Source organism: Pteropus vampyrus, unplaced genomic scaffold (assembly GCF_000151845.1).
Source record: "Pteropus vampyrus isolate Shadow unplaced genomic scaffold, Pvam_2.0 Scaffold1, whole genome shotgun sequence".
Classification (NCBI taxonomy): domain Eukaryota; kingdom Metazoa; phylum Chordata; class Mammalia; order Chiroptera; family Pteropodidae; genus Pteropus; species Pteropus vampyrus.
Window position 1 is genome coordinate 40,355,997 of NW_011888782.1, and position 22,880 is coordinate 40,378,876.

A 22,880-nucleotide genomic window follows, 5' to 3' on the forward strand; every position below is an offset into this window, starting at 1 on the left:
TAACAAGCATCCAGGGTTGAGAACCACTGAGACAAAGGAACAAGTTTTTGCTATAACCAAGATCCCATTTCTAATTGTCTTTTTTATTGGTAAGCAGTTTTGTTTTGTTTTTTTTCTCCACTATGGTTCCACAACAGGAATCTGAAAACAGATTCAAGAACATGAAAATAAACCTATAAGCTTTATGAGGGCAATAATATTACACTCGTCTTTGTGTTTAGATCTAGCAGCCCTTCAGGTCCACTATAGATTCTCAAGCATGTTTGTTAAATAAATGATGATCTTAATACAAAAGGGATAATTTTATACTGTTATAATATAGAAAATCAAGTGTGTTGACATCTAGTCTGATCAGGATAATACTTCACTTTTTTCAAGTATGACAATGAGTATTGATAGGTACAAGTACATAAAATCAGGGCACAAGCATGATGATAAATTAAGTAGACTTAATTTCAATACTATAAGAGGACCAACTCAAATTCTCACCATTTGTTTCACACCTAGAAAAACGACTTCCAGGGTATTAACAATCTCTCGAAACCGATCAGTTTTGTACAAGTAAACCATAAACAAGAAAAGTCAATGCTACCTGATGCCACAACATGGCAGCTTAAGCCCACAAGAGTCAGCATATGAGAAATATAATGCATTTATGAAACTACAGAAAATGAGTTATGGTTAAGTGTTTGTTACTTTGATATAGTTCTGAAAAAGTGAAAGTATTGAATCAGAAGCGAAACATTTATGAAAAAAGAAGTAGGGATCTTTTTTTTTTCCGTTGGAGACTTTTTCTTCCTGTGGCTCTTCAAATGATATAAGATTTTGTGTTTCCTTAATAATCATGACACTTCACGCTATGGCTGATGAATCCTATAAGTAGACTGCCTGATCATTGTTCCTGCTCAAAACCCTTCATTATTTCCAAAACCTTTCAGGAGAAAACTCAACTCTATGACATTGCAAGAAAAAGCTCCCAAAATAAGATCATATTTGCCTGCCCACCCTAGACCTTTTAGAGTTCCTGAGGTCTTTATATTCCATGCCTAGCCTACCCACCCTAGACTTTTTAGAGTTCCCAAAGATAAGAAGTTATTTTACACATCTGTGCCTTTGCTCATTTTGCTGCCTCAGTCTGGAAAGTTCCTCTTCCCAACCCCATCCCTCAACAGGAATATCTCTCCACAAGAGTCAACTTACATATAGCTCTTCTTTCAAAATATTCCTCTATCAAGACAACCCTTCTTGCTCTGTTGAATTGTCAAATCCATCGCTTATTCTTTTGTGTTCCCATCTGTGTTTGTGCATCATTCTGAAATAGCAGTTCTAAAAATGTGTTACACTTAGATCAAGGTTTATCAAAGTCAGCACTATTGACATTTTAGACTGGGTAATTCTTTGTTATAGGATGTTTTGACAGCATTATAGGATGTTTAATAGCATCCTTGGCTTCCACCCACTGCAGATCAAGCGTGTTCCTCCTCAAGTCATGACACCCGAAAATATCTCCAGACACTGCCAAATGTCTCTTGGGTCAAAATCACCCTAGTTGACTAAGATGTACCTCTGTGTACTCCTCTAATAAACCTATAAGCTTTATGAGAGCAATAATATTACACTCACCTTTGTGTTTAGATCTAGCAGCCCTCCAGGTCCACTATAGATTCTCAAGATATGTTTGTTAAATAAATGATGATCTTAATACAAAAGGGATAATTTTATACTGTTATAATGTAGAAAATCAAGTGTGTTGACATCTAGTCTGATCAGGATAATACTTCACTTTTTTCAAGTATGACAATGAGTATTGATAGGTACAAGTACATAAAATCAGGGCACAAGCATGATGATAAATTAAGTAGACTTAATTTCAATACTACAAGAGGACCAACTCAAATTCTCACCATTTGTTTCACACCTAGAAAAACGACTTCCAGGGTATTAACAATCTCTCAAAACTGATCAGTTTTGTACAAGTAAACCATATTTCTTTTAAAAAAAACTTGTACACTTGCCCAGGTTCAAGGATATTAAAATCTAGCACATAAAGCCTATTACCAGAGGTAGAAATACAGACAATATACTATTATGGCAACAACCTTCAATTACAGTTAAAAATTTTTCTGTATCAACCAAATGAATAATTAAACACTGCAATAACTCAAATATTACTGAGCAAAGTTCATTTCTATAATATTCCGTGCTGCTATTCAGCTTTCTAACTTAAAACAGCATGATAACTGGCAATGAAGAAGGTCCTTGCAATAGACTGAGAACTTATGATGTAAGCATTGCATGCAGTTAATATGCTATCTAAACTTTAAAGGTATTCCTAAAATATTTGATGGTAGACTATGATTAAGATATTATACTATAAAAAAAAAGCCTTATGCAGGAAATCCTAACTGACACACTTCGTCTTTAAATATTGTGAACACATTACAGTGAAATGAATTCTCCCAGTGATTACGTCAAATGCAGTTACTTTTTAAATATTATCTCATTAATAAAATTAAAATTTCCAATTTCATCTAAACATCAGTTAAATTAAAATCTTCAAATCAACCTACCCATCACAAGAAATGATTTATATTGATTTTTATGTGGTTTTAATACAAAATAAAATGAGATTTGGGATCTAGAACTTGATTTGAAATTTCTGTACATGTATGTATATAACAGTCTTGGATTAAAAATTGCTTCAATTTAGTCATTTTATTCAGTTTTTTTAAAAGATGCTCAGCTAGTACTTTTATGTTCTCCAAATAGCTTTAATTAATTGCTTAACTTTTTTTTGAAAAATGTTCAGCTAGTACTTTTTATGGTCTGAAACAATATTTTCAGTTTTTAAAAATGTTATGAACTAAAAAGCATCAAACTTAAATAATACAATCCTTTGCTAAGTCTCCTTTTCACTCCATTAACATTGATAATGTTCATTTCTGTGATAGAATTGATAAAGCAGAAACAAGAAATATATTACTTTAATCTTAAATACTTATTCAAAATAAGTTTCTAAATAGAATTGCTGTACCAGAATTCAAATACATGAGCACAAATATACATAATACAAAAATACACATAAGTTTTTTAAATATATGTACTTTATGGATAATGATTTAAAATCTCTAAAAGATTAGTATTTTTTTTAATTATGCAATTATTTTAACTCCTTGAATCCAAATTATGGTAAATTATGTTTGAAATAGAAAGAAAAAATAGCCATGAATTCTTTCCAAGTCCATAATATATCTTGTCTAAAGAAAAAACATGATTTAATTTAAAAGTATAATTCATGTAATGTTCGTAGGATTTATTCAGTTGTTTAATGATAGTGTGTTCAACTAAGAGTGTAGTTAAATAAACTCTGGCTAATTATTAGATAAACATATTTGAGCAAATATCATACTTTAAGTTGTAATATACGACGATAAGTGCTCTATGTTTTTTCTTACTCTAACGATGCAATTTCATATTGTATGTTATATGGCATTGAATCTGCTCCGAGTCCTGATGACCATGTAAATGAGTATGTCTGCACTCTCCGGTCCTCAACAACTCTGTTCAGCTCTTGTAGACTCAAGCCTAGTGCTTCTTTTATAGTCAATCCATCTCATATTCGGTCTTCTTCTTTTCTGGCTGCTTTCTATTTTTCCCAGTATTATTATCTTTTCCAAAGAACATTGCTGTCTTATGATGTGCCCGAAATAGGAAAGTTTTAGTTTTGTCATTTTTGCATTTCAGGCTTTATTTGCTCTAGGACCCCCCTGTTTTTCTTTCTGGTGGTCTAGGCTATCTGGTGGTCCAGGGTTTCTAACAGCACATTTCAAATGAACCAAGTTTTTTCCTATTAGCCTTCTCTACCGTCCAACCTTCACATCCATACACAGAATTGGGAATATGATGACTATAATGTTATTGAAAGTTTCAAATTAATCTCATTTTATAGAGAATCTTAACTTCACAAACAAATAAAACCATTGACATTTTTATTTGGCCTCAATTGCCATTTAACCAAACTAAAAATATCTTTCATATTTTGCATCTGGGGTTTCACATATACAGCAATAGAAATAAGAAAACGGTCATATTAATCTGACTTTAACTTTGCTGTTCTTGAGGCTTAGTGACCTTTTTTCAAAGTTTAACTCTATATTTTCTAAATCTTTTTGTCAATAAAAACAAACAAAAAGATATATATATATTTGGTTTTTATGATTTTGAGGTACTAGCATGTCTTCTTGTGAGTTCTTAAAAATTAAGACTTTAAACCAAGGGTCAGTAAACCATGGTCTGTAAGCTGAATTCTACTTATCATCTATTTTTGTATGAAGTTTGAAAGAAAGCAGTTTTCACATTTTTAAATGGTTAGAAAAAGTCAAAAGGAGAATCACATTTCATGAAAAGCAAAACTTATATGAAATTTAAATTTCAGAGTCCATAAATGCATTCTTATTGGAACACAGCTATTCTCACTGTGTATGTATTTTCTATGGCTGCCTTTGAGCTATAGTGACAGATGTGTGTAGTCATAACAGAGACTCACAAAGACTAAAATATTTATTATCTGGATCTTTGTAGAAAAGTTTGCCAAACATGCTTCAAACAATTAATATATGACTATATACACACACAACACGTAAATCTGGGGGACAGGATATGATATCATTTTTTTCAGTTAATATTATTTTATTATGTTCTTATTAATATACTTTTATATAAGCTTTGGTAAAGGCCATTAGTCATTAGCAATTAAATATTTGCCATGATGTTCATTTAATATTTGGGAAGTTACTATGGAACTGCTTGAACTGATCACTTACTTTTTTAAGGTATACCTTTCTTCACATCAAAGGCTGAAGTTTTGAGAGTTTGAAATTCCTGTAATTCCCCACCTGAAATGAACTTATACATCTAATAACAATTGGCAATAACTTTAAATCTGTAAAACTCAGCCTAATGTTTACTTTACCATGTCTTGGTATAGCTGTTATGCCTTGCTTCCCAGCTAAACCATTTTGTAGTAAAGACAAAACACAGAAAATCATATCAAGCTTAATTCACTTTCTTGACCCAGTTTACAATCCAGATTAAATACATAAAAAAAAAGACAAATTTGGTAAATTAACCAAAAAATTGAATTCTTCGCAAGCAAAGATTGCTAATAGATGTTTTTATGAGACAAAAGATTATCATTCTCTACTAATGAACTTAATGTCATTCAAGCTATTGAAAAAGCTATAATAATATAAATCAGTAATTCACTGTATAATGCCATAACTAAATAGATTATAGTCTAAGCATCAGCTCATGGTTCAAAAGCTATTTTTAAAATAGGATTTCCTAGAAGAAAATCAATCATTTATCACCTCTGCATCATTATTATAGGCCCTCTTTAAAGGGATGCGGGGAAGCTTTAAAAGTCTTGAAAGAAATGTAGAATTTGCTGTGATATCCAGCATGATCTTGCTACTAAATCGTGTGGTTATTAACAATAACGATGACTATATTTTATTTTAGGATGTTTCTAAAATCTCTAAATGAAAGTATGTACAGCATATTTCTACATTTTTATATTTAGCTATTATAATAGTGAAGAAAACTAAAAATCACTTAGGGACATTAAAAATGTATAACTAGAAGTAATGATTCAAATAATATTTCTGATATGCGTCTCATTATGTAAAGCTATGAAATAAAATAAAACAATGAGATATTTACTATTATATATTAAAAGAAATACTAGGCATTAACTAAATTCAATTCCTTTTTAGAATTGTTTTTTCTTTAATCCCTAAAATAAATTATAAGAAGTGAATTCAGAGTAACAAAACAAATAATGTCATACTCCAGAGAACCAAAAATATTATTATCTCAAATACATGAACTTAAGAAGTAAAGCCTCTTCCTTCACATCCAAAATAACTGATTTTACCAAAGGCAGTCTTGGAATGGAAGGAGACCTAGAGATCACCCAAGAAATGAAAATCACAATGTTTCTTCTCTCTAAGTCATGGATGATTTCTCCCAGGTTATGTGAGATTCCATGTCAATTCTAACAATACTAGACTAATCATTAAAATAATTTTTATTTAAAAGATGATCAGACCATTATTTTCAATTGTCAGATCACCTTCGTGATTAGAGATGATGCCTTCCATAGTCAGCCAGCAATTCTGGTATTATGGAATCATGATAAGAAATCTCAAATACAAATTGTCTGTTTGCTTCCATTAAGGCAATATCTGTGGGCTGTAGCCGACTGGCAGTGAACTGTGAACTGGACTTAAGTCAGAAATACATTGGTATGGCAAATCTTGCACAACTTTTTACCTTAAGCTCTAACCTCAAAGTAGGAGAAGCTGCCAAAAGAGTCATTCCTTTCTCCAAATCTAATCGAAATATTTGGAATGGTATTACAGTTCACAAAATAATATTTTGCTTTTACTTTTCTATTCCCAGATGTGGGAAGATGTTTTCTTCTCTTTCTTTTTTTTTTTTTTAATCTTATGTTTAAAATAACTCCTAGCCCAACCTTTACCCATCACTAGAATCACAACAGAAGAGTTTTTCTAGAGGTTGCTTTGTGTTATAAAAACATTATTAAATTAAAATGAATTTTCTGTGCTTATAAAAAGACAACATTTGCAGTCACTTTAGGTGGCTTCGGTGCTGGGCACTTACCCAAGTCCCTGGTTCTGTGGAGTCAGCTGTCCTCCATGTGCCTGGTTCTGCTGCATGTGACTGAGTGTTCAAATGCCTGTCCTTACCAAACTTTTTCAGAAAAGATTCAGCCCTTCGAATGAGAGAATAGGTGGTCATTATGAGACGTCTTTAAAAAAAGAAAGAAAAAAGAAGAAAAAAACTGGATTTTAAACAGGCAAATGCTTCTGCAAGTCTCAGAAGGTTTTGCAAGACTAATCATCACCAACATGAAACTTGAGCTCACCTTTTATAGACCTTTCTTTCCTTCAACTACATTTCTTTCAATTTTCATTTCATTCCCTTATTCCTTTTTTTCCTCTCTGCTTTTGATCTTCTATTTTATACTGTACAGCAATCTTGAGTGGTATGTGTGAAGTGAGCCATCGTCAGCCTGCTGAGGGAAGCCTGCTGGTCTAGAAAAAATCATAAAGTAAGTAACGAGGCCTGAGATTGGATCAGGAGTTCATCTGCACAGTTATCAATGTCCTGTTGTGTTTTGTGAAAGATGCCTGGTCCTTTCAATACTACGTTTTATGTAGCGATGAAAATGGGATATGGAATATCATCATGAAAACTAGTTCGATTGGGATAATAATGGCTAAGAAGCTGTCAATGCAAAAAAAGGAAAAAAATCAACAGGACCCAATTGTGATGAATGAGCCAGACACTGAACCTGTTTAATAATCTCTGCTTTTGTATAGGGGCCTCCAAATAATTTTCACCCCACCAGTCTTTAGAGCATTCTAAGAATTCTACTCCAATAGCTATTATCATTTCTCATTGAGAAGAAAAGTAAGAGGCTGGGAATTGGATGCCACAGGGAAAGGTTTTGACATTCTCTGAAGTTAAGCTTTACTTTATGCTCTACTGTGCTTAGGGATGACCATGTAGAAGGCTGAAGCCCATTGTGTAGGTTTATGTTACTCTATCGACTGTTTAATAACAGTGGCTATCCTGAAAAAGCACATTCCTTTATTAGTAATATCATCGGAATCTCCCTTTATAAAATTTTATTTTATTTAATTGACTTAGGACACTTAACATTTAAGTTTTCAATTGCTTCTGTGACAGAGGCAAGTTGCCTGTGGCTACTGTGAATGGAGATTAAAATACAGAATAAAATAAAGAGTTCAGTCTTTAATTTCTAGTAAATCCCCTGAACCAAACTCTTTCCCTAAAGGGTAAGTGAATTTAAAGCTAATATAGCTACTAAAAAAGGAGTAACCAGAGGCTATTCCCATTGCCTTCAATCTCCTTTTTAGTGCTGAGAAACCTTTGGTGTTTTCTAGACAAAACAAATTCAGGTTCATGTTTTTTCAGGGACATGTCAGCTCCACAAACAAGTGTACTTATATAATACCATTCTACTCAGGAGTAAATACAAGATACATGAATCTACCAATTTTTTGAATACCATTAATATAAATTTCCTTGTATTTTTGTGGTTAACAACTCTTATTAAAAACATTAAAATGATTCTAGAAAACCTCTTTTAGGTCTTCCTAGTTACATAGACAGGAACTGCAGCTTTTCTTCATTCTTCAGAAGCTGTTTTATTCTATAATAAAGCTTTTGAGGTAGATGTTTTCCAGCGATGTTTCAGGTTTTACTTTGAAAGCATGACTGCCATGTCCTCCATTTTAAAAGTTGAAGTGAAAAGGTAACAGGTTCGAGTAACAATACATTTTTCATTTATAGAAAAAAAAATCAGTGCTCCTATCCTATGAGAAAATGAGCATTTCATAAATATTGAATACCACTACCACATACGCTGCAAGTTGGTTAGCTAAAAAGACAGTAATTCTATTTGAGGCTTTTAGCAAGGAAAAGATAAAATAGTTGAGGTAAAGTAACTGACATTATCTGTTACTATTTTACTTTTAAAATGTAGTGAAGAGTAATGTCATAGATTCCACAAATTTCCAAGGGAAGATTTTAGCAGTTTTCTGAAAACTCTGGGCCCTTTATTAGGAGATTTCTTGTCCTACAGGCTCTTTGACTTGGCTGGATATTTAATTTGTGGTACATTGCAGCATATATTTGTATCATAGAATAATTTTAAACATATAAAATATTCATCACTATCTGATAGCTACAGAAGTGAAAATCTGAGCAGTTATCCTGTTCAGAAAAGGACTTCGTGTTTCATAATAGGAGGAAAGATGGCCAATGCCCCTCAGTTCCTAAAGGAGACGGAATTTAGACTAGGAAGGCACCCCGACTTGTAACTTTCTTCAAACGAGATATCTTACTCCCACTTCCTTTAAAATTCATATAACTAAACCTTCAATGTTTGAATTGCTCCAACCGGACAATGAAAGCAAAAAGCCCTCCTTGTCACCTGAAGCCATAATAAAGCATAGTTAATGAGTCAGTACTTTAAGATCTTGCTTGCAGGAGAGTTACATCCTTTCTATCATTCTATCTTTTCAATATGAGACATAAAGGCAATTTTGGTTTGGTTCGTTTTTTTTTTTTTTTAGAGTCAATCTACAATGATAAAATAGACAGTCACCAGCAATTTGTATAACAAGTAAGGAATCAAGATTGAGTTCCATTCTAGTCCACAAAGTTAACGCTCAGTTACAGAACTGTCTCCAGAGCTGAGCTTTGCCTTCTTTGCCTTGTTATGTACTAGGTATCTGAGACTGAATTATTTCCTTGATGATTTCATCTCATCCAGTTTTATAGTATTTATCATTTTCTAACATACTATATAATTTATTTATCTATAGGTCCTCTCTCTCCCAACACACACCTAAATGTAATCCTCACTGTGCATTCTCCTTGTTCCCTAGTGTTTCCCTAATCCCAGAAGAATGCCTGACATACAAGGCGTTCAATAATATTTTGAATAAGTAAATGAATGAAGACAGTAAGCAATTACGGAAGATGTCTTTAACTCTTTTTTACGATTTAAAAGTGGAGAAATGTTTCTCTCAAAGTTAAAGAAAAGGGTAAGACCAGTTTTAACATAATTTTCTATTAAAACAAAGTTTTAGCTTCATACTAAAAAAAATGTATTATGAAGTAAATATAAAAATTTTATATCTCTAAATCTCCTTGCTTGATGAAGTTTGTACCATCCAGATGTTCAGCCTCACTCTCAGTCCCTTTTTTGTTTTAAAATGGACCCGAACTCAATAATATAAAGAAACTCATTTTATATATACATATATGTTATATATGTTTTTTTATTTTGATTGATATAATCAATCAGCAGCCACAAAATAGTTTTTGACCTCATTTTTCTTCTCTTACCAACTTTACTTTTCATTTTCAGTAACATATGGCTAAATCATAGATACAGCCTAACAGCTTTCTTACTGCACAACTGAATTGTAAGAGAGCTATAGGTTTTTCAGGTACTTACAAAATCAATTGTAGCCCATGTACTCTTATACACAAATGAATTGGCTCTGTGTCCTAATGGGATTTCAAACCACATAGCATTGTAGACAAATTATAAAAACAGATTCAGCCACACTTGAAAGAGGAGCTAAACAAGCTTTATACATAAGTACAATCGATTTCCAGCTCAACACGTAATTTAACAAAATATTTCTAATCTCAGGAGCCTAAAAACCAAATAAATTAGCCTTGCTTTTTGATCAGCATAAACTGTTAGTTGATGTTAGCAAGCAGATATAAGGTTAAAATGTTATTGTATTGAAGGTATTATTGTACCACAAAAGAGGGAAATGTTATTTTTTAAATGTTGAATGTATTAATTTTAAAACCATCACTGGAATACTAATATATTTTTGCTCATACATCACATGATACTTAAGCCTTTGTTTGTTTTTTCAGGTATTTTTAGATATTTCTTCTTACATACAAGATTTACTGATATATTCTAGATAATTTCAATGAAGAATTCATGGTTTTTACAGTATTTATAGTATCATAATTTCTTGGTAGTTATTAACTTATAGATGATCAATTCCAGGAATTAGCATTACTAAGAATCTGATATCAAATAACTTTAAGAAAGCTTTTAAGTCATTCCTAGATTTATAAAGCATTTCCTTGTTTCTTGGCTTACTCAAGCATACTCATTTCTAGAAATGCCTAGTCAAAACCATTAAAATTAAAATAATTGTAATTGGAGTGCTGATGGTTACAAAAGTGCAATTGCTATATCAATTCAACAATTTACCAATAAAAGTAATGAAATTGTTCTTTTGTATTTTCAGCAAATCTTCGTTGAAAGCCACGAACTGTATAATGGTATGAAAAGTTGTTTTAATGATATCTTTTGTCCTCAGATGGCCCTATAACTTTTAAAACCAAGGATTTTTAAGAAATTTCTGAGCCAAAAATTCAGGCTATAATAATAATTATAATACATATCCTAGAATAATGGGAGTTAGTCCTGAACTCCTTATTTAAATTGAGCATCACTTCTTTTCTAGACTAGGAAACAAACTTCAAGGACTACAAAGGCTAGAAGGTAATGTAAATAAGTGAGGTGAGCCACCTGGTGAATGGGCACACAGGCACATCAAGTGAGTAGCCAGAACTATGTCCAATAAGACAGCACAAAGTTGGCCTAGGCAGCAATGATCATATTCTTTCAGGAGATTATTGCCATGCAGAAATGCATTACATAACATTGCCAGAAATTTCAGATTTTTTTTAAGAAAGAGCAGATTAAGGTTTTTATTTACGATTGCCCAAATTTTATATACTCTTTCATGTTTTTAAATCATCTGCACATATTGGATTGGATTAAACCTTTGAGATACCAGTTTGCCACTTTGTCTAGAAGATTAAAAAGTAATAATATTTTCTTACTAGAAAAAAATGAGATTGTTTTCTGCTCAAATCTCATTATTTGGGGGCATTACTGCCCAATTAGCCAGTAGTGGCATTTTCCTGAGTCACAGAGTAAATTTCTTATGCCCATTTACACATTCATTACACCAAATGTCCGTGAGCCCCAATATCACAATGTCATGTATTATATTTTATCATATTATAAAGTACCATAACTTGAAGTCCAAATGTACCATCTTGATATTAGTTTTATTATAATTATTTCAAAGAAGATTGATTATACCATTATAGTTACTATTTGGCACCTTCAGAAAGGTATTTGGTGGCATTACCCTACCAAAACAGAGAAAAAGAGATAAAGAACAAAATTGATGTTTTCTAGTTTTTTAAACCTATGACTTTGACCTATAGAAACATATCAGCTATGGAAGAAAATGCAATATATATGGAAAAGTATTCACACCTTGAACCTGTCTTCAAGAATGGAACAAAATTAATCAATTTTTCTCCATCATCATTTAAAAAAAAAAGTTTCTACCTTCTAACTACTCTCCATGTAGCCAACATTAAAAATAATGAGAGAGAGAAAGAGAAATAAGAGAAGGAGAGAGAGAGGAAGAGAGGAGAGGGAGAGGGCTATATAGAGAGAGAGACTATTGATTCTGTTTCTTTGGAGAACCTTTAATATAGCAAGCTAATTTTATACATGTTGCTGCTAAATTCCATTCCCCCATCTATTAACTTTACAAATTTTTTCTTAGTTTTAATTTGTTTGCTCTTGAAATGTTGCAATGAAGGAATTTATGTTTATTCACAATAAACTTTATCTTATTAAAGTTAATTCATTATTTTTGGCTGAATAATTCTTTTGGAAGCTTAATTCTGGTCTTTCATATATTCATTGTCTGCCCAGATTTATCTCAAATACAGAGGATAGCTTCATCAAGGCTAGCTTTTCAAGTCAGAATTACTTAACGTTCTTAGGAAATGGTCTATACCAGCCATACCAATGTGAGTGTTGGAATGCTGTTACTGTTTTTTCCAAGTGTGAAAAGTTTCCTTAATAACTCTTTTGAATGGCACTAAACAAATTATAATGGTCGAATTGAATGACACGGTTTAGTCTTACTTAGTTTATTAAATTCTCAGAAGAGAACAAATCTTTTGAATGAACAATCCCAAATCAATATTGAATTGAGCCTTTGTATTCCAAGGGGATTTAGACCATCTGCTAATTCTGCTGGGCAAAGGTTTTCACATACTCTCAGCTTTGGAGAAGTAGAATCCAATTTTGCTCCAGTTCCCATCTTTTCATCCCACAGTTAAATACTTTGTCTATGTAAAACAAACTTTTGCAACCACCTTGTGTTATTTGAACCCAATGCATTTCTTCCCCACAGTCAACACAGATGGATATATTAAGGACACTGAAAGACTATTGTGCAGATACAATAAGATCTGATGTCTTTTAAAAGTTATTTTCTAAAACATGTGTTAACCATATTTATATAAAACAACTAGTAGGTCAAATAATTATTTTCATTTTTCCCAATAAATATTTTGGAAAGTGAAGGTTATTACACTTTGAAATGCCACAGAAATCTATTGGTATTCTTATCTGACCACTCTTCTCATCTCTCCTACCCCTTTTCTGGACCCAGGCAAGACTTTCATGAACAAGGAATCCATTCAGAACTTAGATACCTGAGCCAATTACCACTCAACAGTTTTCCTATGTACTCCTAGGTGCCAAACAGCAACTCTAATGTTTCTCCAAAAGAAGTCTTAATAGAGAGGGGATTAAACTCTAAGTGGCTTCCTGATTTCCCCATTTCTGAAGTTCAGTGTTAGGTTGCTGAAAGTTCACTTCATTTGTACCATCAGTATCCTAACAGGCTTTAGAAACTGAATGAGTGATGCAATGACTTTTGTGTGTTTGGGAGGTTGCGGGGGATGAAATATTGGAGTAGCTAGCAATCTGTTCTGTTAAAGGCACATACACACATTCAAGCACCTCTCTGTCTTTTGATAACAATTTTTCTGTGATGTTCTAAGTTTCAGGTTTAAACAAGGAATGTGAGATGAAAATTATTATAATTTAAATAATAATATATAGTAACATAAAGACAAAAATGTATTTGCCAATACTGATTCTCAACTCTCCTCTAAGCAAATATTTACTTATGATTTAAATATACAAAGTAAAATGTCCCCAGGGTGGGTATGCACCAATAAACTTCCAGTCTATAAATGCCAAAAGCTGGATTGTGAAAATGGTTCCACACATTCATATTCAATCAGATAAATATGCAGTCTAGATGAAAAAGAAAATATAACTCACACTGAATGGGGGACTCAACAAATTATCAAAGATGAAATTAAACAGGAGAGAAAACACTAAAACTATAGCTTTATGAATGTAATCAGTCATCTGGAAAATGAGTTTTATACAGATATAATGAATTCTCAAGAATAGTTTGTGCAAAGTCCAATAGATGGTGTTAGGTTTGTGTAAACCTTGCCTAGTGCCATTATGGTAGTGATTTCTTGTCCTAAGCCTTGTCCATCATTTCCTGTGCTCTTTGAGGCATGGGGGTGCTGAATATCTACATTTGAACCAGATGATCATGCAAAGTTATTTATAAAAATTTATTGGACTTGGACCCACAGTTGAGCTCTCACCTTGAAATAAGAAGGGGCATTGCTGGAACAAACAACTTTGGCAGTCAGTGTATAATCACTACCTTAGCAAGATGTGGAAATTCCATAGGCAAGAGTTATTTAATGATATTTATCCTAAGTCATTTTTCTTCTATTTCTCCTCCAGTTTTAAGAAAGGCAAACTAGAAATATTAAGATGGGTATGGAATACTTCATATAACCTGAAATTAATGAATAAGATGAACATCTTTGCTAGTATAGCATGTTTTTAAATTCATTTTATTTTATATAATACCTAGATTATAAGGATAACATTCTGGCCAGTGATACGTGTGGGTCTGTTTTTGTTAATAGCTGTGCATTCTGTTTATTGAGGACCAACCCAAGGTCCATTGTACTAGATATGTGGTTAAGAAAATCCTTCAAAGATCAAATGCATTTTTTCTCAAGGTCACTATATTATTATGTTTGTTTCTTTTTAGTCATGGCTGAAGTAGGAGATTTCTACCTACTTCTAAACTGATTTAAGAGATATTATAAGTAACACAAATAGATTTTATAAAGCTATTACAAAAAAATTTAAAGGACAGTGAAAGAGGAACTCAATTTAACAGTCTATCAATAAGAATTGACTAAAATATGAATAACATCTTCAATAGCAAGTTTACAGAAAATGAAGAACATAGACATTCTTTTTTATACTGTTTCTTATCATTGCTCTTTAAAAAAAAAAGTTGAGAAGAAAAAATAAGTGATAGGAATTTTTTTCTTTCCTGTTAATCTCTCTAAGGTCTTCTGAAAATTTTTCTTTCTTCCAAGTCTTAGCTCTCCTTTTCTTCAGAAATCATCCCTGTTCCAGTTATTTTTAATTGTCTTCCTTATTCACTCCACTTCTTATTCACTCCACTTCTCTTTCTAATGGAACACAAATTAATTTAGCAGGTAAATTTTGTTTTAAAATACTGAGCTTTCCACGCTCCCATAGATCTGAAGATGGGTGTACGACCCAGTTCTGGGCAAAGAGGTGTAAGAGCAGTTAAGGGCTGGGCTTTTCAGAGCATTATTATCTTCCTGAAAAACTAGGCAAACATACTCAATATATCTTGTGCTCCTTACCTTTTTCTTTCTTTCTTTCTAGAATTGAAAAGTGATGTCTAGAGGGCAATAGCTTTTTTTCTTTGTAAATATGAGGAGAATAAAATTGCACTAAGGAGTCAATGCTGAAAACTAAGGGGAGTCTGGGACCTGAATGTCATTGTCATCATAAAAACTCTGAACTACTGTCTGCCTCCAAACTCTATGTTAGTTGAAAAATAAGGTAAGTAAAATAAAATAAAATAGTAAAAGCAAAGCACTTTTTCCATGACATACAGCTGAATACAACTTTAACTCAGACTTCAGTTCCAGTATGGTTTAGGTACTCCTTCTGTTTCCATGACTTCTCCTACCATCCCAAACACAGTCTTTTCTGTCCCTCACTGCATCATAAATTTCGGGAAGATAAGAGATTATGTCAATCTTTCAATCAATCATGTCCCTAGAACTTTGCCCATGTCTACATAGTACATAGTAGACACCCAATACATTTGTTGAATGGAAGAATAATAAAGAAATTATTGAATAAATACAATACTCACTTCTTTCTACATCTACTACTAACACCTTTGTCCAAAACCTCTATTTTTTTTACTTAGACACTGCAGTAGCTCCCTCATGGAACTCCCTGCTTCTCCCTTGCTTAAAAACCCTTCTAAACCTTCTCATTACACTTAGAATAAAATCCAAATCCTTTCCATGTTCTGTAAAGTCTGGCATGACTGGGCTACTATACTTCTCTGAATATATCTCCTTCCTTTCTCTTCATTATACTCCAGCCACATTGGCTTTCTTTCCATTATTGAAACATCTGAAGTTCATTCTCACCTTAAGGTCTTTATGCCAGATGTTCTATTTCCAGATTTTCACATAGCTGGCTCCTTCTTGCCTCAGTCTAAAAGACCTCATCAAGCACTCTATCCTGTAACCCTCTTGAGGGACTGTAGAGAAAATATTTTTGTTTCTGCATAGTTAGGGCTTTCTGAGAATTTTTTACTGGAACCTGGACTAAAATGATGTCCTTAAGAGGTAATTTATAACTAATAAGTAATGTGAACTCCAGATAGATTTCCCTGACCAGATAGATTTTCCCTTGCATTTCAAGGGAAGATGAGATCCAGGACAATGGAGACATCCCAAAAAGTGAGGTCCTAGGACCCATCTCATTACTTTTCCAAGGACACTCTCTCAAAAGGGGCAGGAAGACAGCTTTTTTTCTCTCCTGTATAAATGTCCATATATATTGTTTTTTATAGGAGCGACGGGTTTCTCACCTACAACACAGACAGAGTATATGTAGCATGACATCTGGTTCTCATTGCATGGCCCCAGAATGAGGACATTGTAGTACAAGGGTATCAGCACATTATTTGTTATAAATAAATAATTGAAAAATCTGCTCTGTTCCAGAAACTTCATGCTGGAATTCCAGATGACATTAATAAATACAGTATTAAAAACCTAACACCTCCTTTATTTTTTATAGTTTTCGTCATTATTTGATACTGGGTACCTGCATCACTCTATGGTAGTCCACAAGTTCAGTCTTTGCTATGCTTATAAGTAGTGCCTAACAGAGCTCCTAGTGGGAGATGAGTGAATCAATCCTGAAAAGACAATTTTGGGGGAACTGGATTATATAGTTTCCACCAATTTGTTTTAAAGCAGAGGAGAAATGATAAATTTTAGAAAAATTTATATACTATTCTGAAGAAATAGTATATATAACATATATTTGAAAATTAAGGTTTCTATAAAGTGCCTGAAATACAGATATTTCATTTTTTAATGAACTGATTTTTTATGACTTAGCTACTATCTCTATAAAGAGATGTATATTTTTAAATAAATATGAATAATTTATCTTTATTCCTGCAGAATAAGTGAGTTGTGCAGAACCAAGACTTCTCTCAAAAAGCAGTTTTAGTTCTTCTCAAAGTTCTGAACGAGAACACAATTAAATCCTCAGAGTTCCTCATCATACGTTAACTGGAAAACTTTAAAAGAGTATACTTTAGTAATTCTCATCTCTATTACATGAGTACTGACAACAATTTAAATTTGAGGAGGACTACACCTTAACAGCATTTCACTTCACAGAACCCACAGAGTGGACTAGTTAAGCATCATCCACTTGAATATTGAAAAATACCTTCAAAAAATGGTAATTTTCATTTTGATGGAGTTGATATTGAGCACTTCTGATAATATTTGTACAATTCATTCAAGCTGATCATCTCATTGTAGAAATAAAATGAATATATTAACACCATAAATATTCAGAAAATGTAGTTCTTAAAGATTTCACTCAAAGAGAAAGACTTTAAATTATGGTGGTAGATTAGAGAGGGCCTAGAATTAACTAGCCATTCTCTTTAAACTTTCAACATTTTAAACTATGGTTTGTAGTAAAAATCATTTATTCTTTAAGAACTGATGAATGTAGCAGATTTTTAAAAGTTCTATCATAAAATGCTAATCAAAATTTTCTATAATTTGACGAGAAAGTAAGCAAAATATAAATTTCTGAAAGCAAAGCTAACCATAACCATCACATTTGATCAACCATTTAGGAAGATATCCATCCTAAAAGATTATTTACAAATGTTTTGCAATTGTGAATAATGGTAGATATCAACTAAATATAACTGATAAGCTATATGATTGAACACTGTAAGGTCGCAATACCCAAAGCTTTTAGAAGGGTGAAACCTGGATAAACAAGAATCAAGAATTAAATATCCTATAGTTGTGTCTCTATCATACTCCATAGAACAGGGCACCCAGATGGGCAGGTATGAGCCTCTAGCTTTCTCAGAAGTTATGTTCCTGTAGTAAATGGTGCACATCAAGCTATTAACATTGTTTCTAAAGATCATCTAAATCTTTTATATGTGAGTTTTCTTAAAATCATCTGATTTTTCAAATAGACATCTTTTCTAAGAAGAAAATGTGCTGGTCCCCCAATATCAGTATTTCCAACCATTTATCAATTCAAAATAAATTAATCCATGAGGCTCTTGTCATTTGGCAGACATGAAACAGTCTTCCCAGAGGCTAATACTTACAGAGGAAAATTAAATCAAGCTCCTAAACCTACAAAACTGAGAAATAGGATTTGAAACGATAGTGATATTATAAATAGCACTACATTATACATTACACATATAAACTATACATCACATACTTCATCTATTATACAGGATATAAAGCAATATTGAAAAAGCGATGCTCTTGCTAATTCCTAATCCTTGCAAAGAAAGATGTTTATGAAAGCCTGAGGTGAGGGCTGGGTACATAATTTGCAGGGCTCAGTGTGAAATGAAAATATGGGCCCCATATTCAAAGGGTAAGAAATAAACTTTTTTCATTCTTCTACAGTCTCTTAACCTGTCATGGTGACTTTTATTTGCTTTTAATGTCATGCTTCCCTGGGAATGAGGACACCTACTGGACAAGTGCAGACCCTCGCAAGTACCCTCTCTGCACCCATTCCTAAGCCCCACTGGGGGCAAAGGACAGCAGAAGTCACTGGGTATAGGCAAGGGAGTGGGTGGCTGGGCACCCTACCAGGGAGAGTAGGAAGGTGACAGGAGGCAGGGCCACATGTGAATAGATAGAGGCTCCAAGACCCCAGTGCAGCTTCCATTGTCCCACTGGGATAATTTTGACTACAAAATATAAATTTGAAGATAAAATTATTAAGAATTCCCGGATGACCACACTGTATCAAATCCTAAGCATTGGGCCCAGTGTGACTGCTCTGGTCACACATCCATGGACCTGGCCCTCCCTGAGGCAGAAGCAGTTACACAGTCTCTCTGTCCAGGTCCTGGCTCTGACTTAATCAGCCTCATCTGTTCCCACCATCTATGGGCTAGTTTGGTTGCTTCTGGGTCCCCGTGCTGATGTGATCTTTGTAGAGAACCCCAATCTCTGTCTGTCATTGCTCTGTACATAGTTGCCCTCAACTACATACATATTGCTCTTGATGCAGAAATTTACATTTCTAATAGCTAAGTCACAAATTCCTGCAGGACACCAAGTAGAAGGTACAGCACTCCTCTGAAACCTCATTCAAATGCTAATGTTCCTTTTTAGTTACTCCAGTGCAGGAAGGTGGGGTTTGAGAGACCTCTATGACTTAAGTCAGGTCCAGACTGAGAGAAGCTTGGAAAAGATAGCCCCATGACTCAAGTATCCTCTCCTCTGTGTGAGGCTCTTATCTCTGACTATAAAAGACACCACCAAGAAGGACTGAACTGCCAGTTATTGATTAAGCTGGGCATGTGCATTTGAATAGCTCTATGAGTTATAATGAACTGTGAGTGTAAGAAGCCTGGTCTGAGATGTTAGAGACTTCTGTCTTGACTACCTCTTCACTGAAACACAGGGTCTAAAAGGCCATTTTATTTATTAGTCCAAGTATGACCTTGAACAAGTCACTTCATATTTCTCTCATGTTCCATTAGTTAAAAATCTAAAGGTTGAAATTAAGGTCGCTAAGCACCTAACAAGTTTCAAATATGTTCCATTCCATGAGAGAAAACAGAAAACGTAGAGAAAAGGTAACAAAAAAGTCTCTTTTCAAACAAATCTGAAAAGTATCTTTAATTATCTTTTTTTTTACTTCTAGTCTGTCATGGATTACCTGATGTGTCCATTCAGCTACTCTGGGAGGCAGATGCTGGGATGTTGTTAGGAGTGCAAGAGGTCCACTGGGGCGGAGAGGGGATAAGGAGTGGGCAGTGCCTGTAAAAGACAAAAAAGAAAGAAACAGGGGTGAGCAGGAAAAGCTTTCGACAGGACACAGGTCCAAAACTCATGAAAGGAAAGGACCGGGAGAGCAGAAATGGGCAGAGAAAGCCTCAGAGTGCTGCGAACCTGAAAATGCCTCAGGTAACCTGATGGAGAGCTCCAGAGCAAAGATGGTCCATTAAGGAAGTTCCACATTGGGCAGTAATGGCCAGGCAGAGTACAAAGGAACAATGGACAGACTGGCCAGATTAAGCTCTTGAGGTGGTTTCCGTGGTGCTACGGCTGGAGGTGGTCATCTAATTGCATTCATTGTAATGATGACAATGTGAAAGGCATATTATTGCCTGAAGGGAGATCCACAGTATACAAGCCCCATGACTGCCCAACGTTAATTATAAAAGCAACATGCAGGTGTTAAGAAACCATTTGTTTTTAACAGATTCTATCACAGACTTATGTTCCTGGGATTCTGTTCTAGTATTTTCAAAGTGAGAGGACAGTTAATCGTCATTAATAAGTATTATATAATTAATGATAATTAAAATAATTTTTTAAAAAGACATAGAGAATTTCGTAGATGGAAGGAATCTTAAATTATGTAGCCCAACCTTTTCATTCGACAAAGAGAAAACAGAGGCCCCAACATGCTAAGTACCCAATATCACCACTGGCTGGTGAGCTCCAAGGCAAGGAATGGAGCCGACACCTTCTCATTCCCAAACCAGGCCTCTGTTAAAGGAGTTAAACAATGAAAGAGAAATTTTATTTCACCAACAGTTCAGACTTTAAAATATATATATTTAGAATTGGGAACAACTGTTCTCTCTAGTTAAAGCTGACACATTGAAGCAGGCTGCTAAAAGTTTCTAACAGAATTCAGCACCACCAAAGCCATATGGGATGGATCATATTATTTGGTCTCCAACAAGTAATAAGATGACACATTGATGACAAGTGGTTTACACTTTATTTAACACATTTTACCTTTATGGATTTGAATCCATAGCAACCTGGAAGATGTACACATGCTCCTCCAAAAGTTTTAGCTTCTTGTTCCTTTCACCACATGATTCCAAGTCTTCTGTTATCTTTCTTTACTTTCTGCTATTGATAGTCAACATGGCTATCTGATTTAATTTAACATTTATAATGAAAACAACCATTGTTTCCATGAAGCAGAGATTTGAAACAATGAAAATTGAGAAGCCATCTATCTTTCTCCTGAGATAAGTGTGAATAGGATGAGGTAAGCCAAAAATGAACCTCAAGGAGCTAAATAAAAGAAAGTGAATTAACTCATCCTCTCCCTGCAAACCAGAGAATGAGCCAAATGAGTAAGTCTCAACAAAGTATTTATTTAGAAAAATGCACAGATTATTAGATGCTCTCAGTATGACTCTTATTTTGAGATCATCATAATATCAAATACTTCACTCATGAGTCCACTCCAAATTATAATGCTTGTAATACAGAAAATAATAATCTGTAATCATATCATTGTCAGGTAAAGAAATATTAGAATAGCTGTTATTAGCTTGAAAGACACTGATGTATTTCTAAAAAATACCTAAAAATATTTTGTTGTTTCAAGGACTAGGAAAAGTATATACTACTAAGCTAAGTGACCCTCAGGAAAAGGGCCCTGAGGGGCTACAGCTTGATATGGCATTTTCTATTATGTAAATGTAAAATGTAACCTTGTGTGTCAGAAAACAACTGGCTGATGGAGTTCTTCCTATTGGCTCACCACTATACTGGGTGCTGTCTCTAGGCAGAAAAGAAGTAGACAGCAAATTTCTTCTATCAAAGCACTTAGAGTTAAGCTGGAAATACAAACCATACAGGAGAAAGTTGAAGGGTTAGTATATCCTGCTTCATCTTGGCTCTGGTCTCTTCTTAGAGCTGTTTCACCACTTAGACTTGGATCAATAGAGTTTTGTTGATGCTGGCAAATAAAAGTTCTCCATCATATGTTATATCGAATTCTAATAGAAACACCTGGAGCACAAAAGTAAAAGCAGATTAACTATTAACTCACCCTTACCTCATTTCTAACCGGTTAACACATAGGTCCTGGCATTGTTCTCTTGGACAGTTTCTATACCCTCTAAAACTAGGAATTTCTAAACAAATGCCTAGATGTGGGCAGAGTACCCAGGCAGAGTGTTTCAAAGGCTCAAAATGGAAAAGGCACAGGAAAATAAATCGGTTGGACTACTTAGTGGTAAATGCTTCATTTTCTTGTTGTGTTTACCCTTCTGACCCAACAGAACAGTAATGTATATCCTCTCACTGAATTCTTAATAAGGTTATTTACACTGCATATTCAATGAGTTTGTGCCCTATGCAATAAATCCGCAGTTCTGAAATGTGCGTGAGGGTGCAGACACTGCTATTGGAAGAATTAACCTTGTAAATGAGGAGCACCCTCACTGAAGCTCTGGATTTTGATTATTCAAGAATGACACAGGAATACAGGCAGTTTTCTGCAGAATTATAATGATCAGCCTTGCAAATAGCACTGACTATGAATAAGTAACAAAATCTTGACAACAGTGACGAATTCTGACTTCATTTAAAAAATATCCTTGTGTTTGTAATTTTCAATGCCAATAGAGGAAAGAAATACTGTGACTATCTCTGATACATAGAATTAAGGGCTTATTCATCAGTAGTGATCTGTATTTTGAACAGGTTGGACTGAGGAAAGCCAAGAGGAGGAAACACAGGCAGAGTAGAAACTTTTTAAGCTACATTGTCTGCTGCTCACAGCCCCTAGTATACCCCAGAGATTCTATGTCCCATCCTCCACTCAAACATTCTGATGCAACTTCAACAACCACAGCTAAGACATACCAGAATAAACTAAAATTTTATCAATT

The 22,880-nt window shown here is 33.9% G+C and overlaps 1 protein-coding gene across 5 annotated transcripts in view; it reads right to left on the reverse strand.

The window, feature by feature from the left end:
• The window catches only part of ZPLD1 (zona pellucida like domain containing 1), a 223,256-nt gene that overhangs the window by 53,125 nt on the left and 147,251 nt on the right, over positions 1-22,880 (reverse strand). Inside the window, exons 2-6 of one of the 5 annotated variants that reach the window (XM_023527315.1) lie at positions 21,836-21,996; positions 20,654-20,727; positions 19,892-19,992; positions 6,950-7,118; positions 6,685-6,796 (exon numbers count right to left, since the gene is read on the reverse strand). The gene's annotated coding sequence lies outside the window, so the exon portion shown is untranslated. Of the gene's footprint in view, positions 1-6,684; positions 6,833-6,949; positions 7,119-19,891; positions 19,993-20,653; positions 20,728-21,835; positions 21,997-22,880 lie in introns of all 5 variants that reach the window. The other 4 variants (XM_023527310.1, XM_023527304.1, XM_023527307.1 and 1 more) reach the window with 4 other exon arrangements.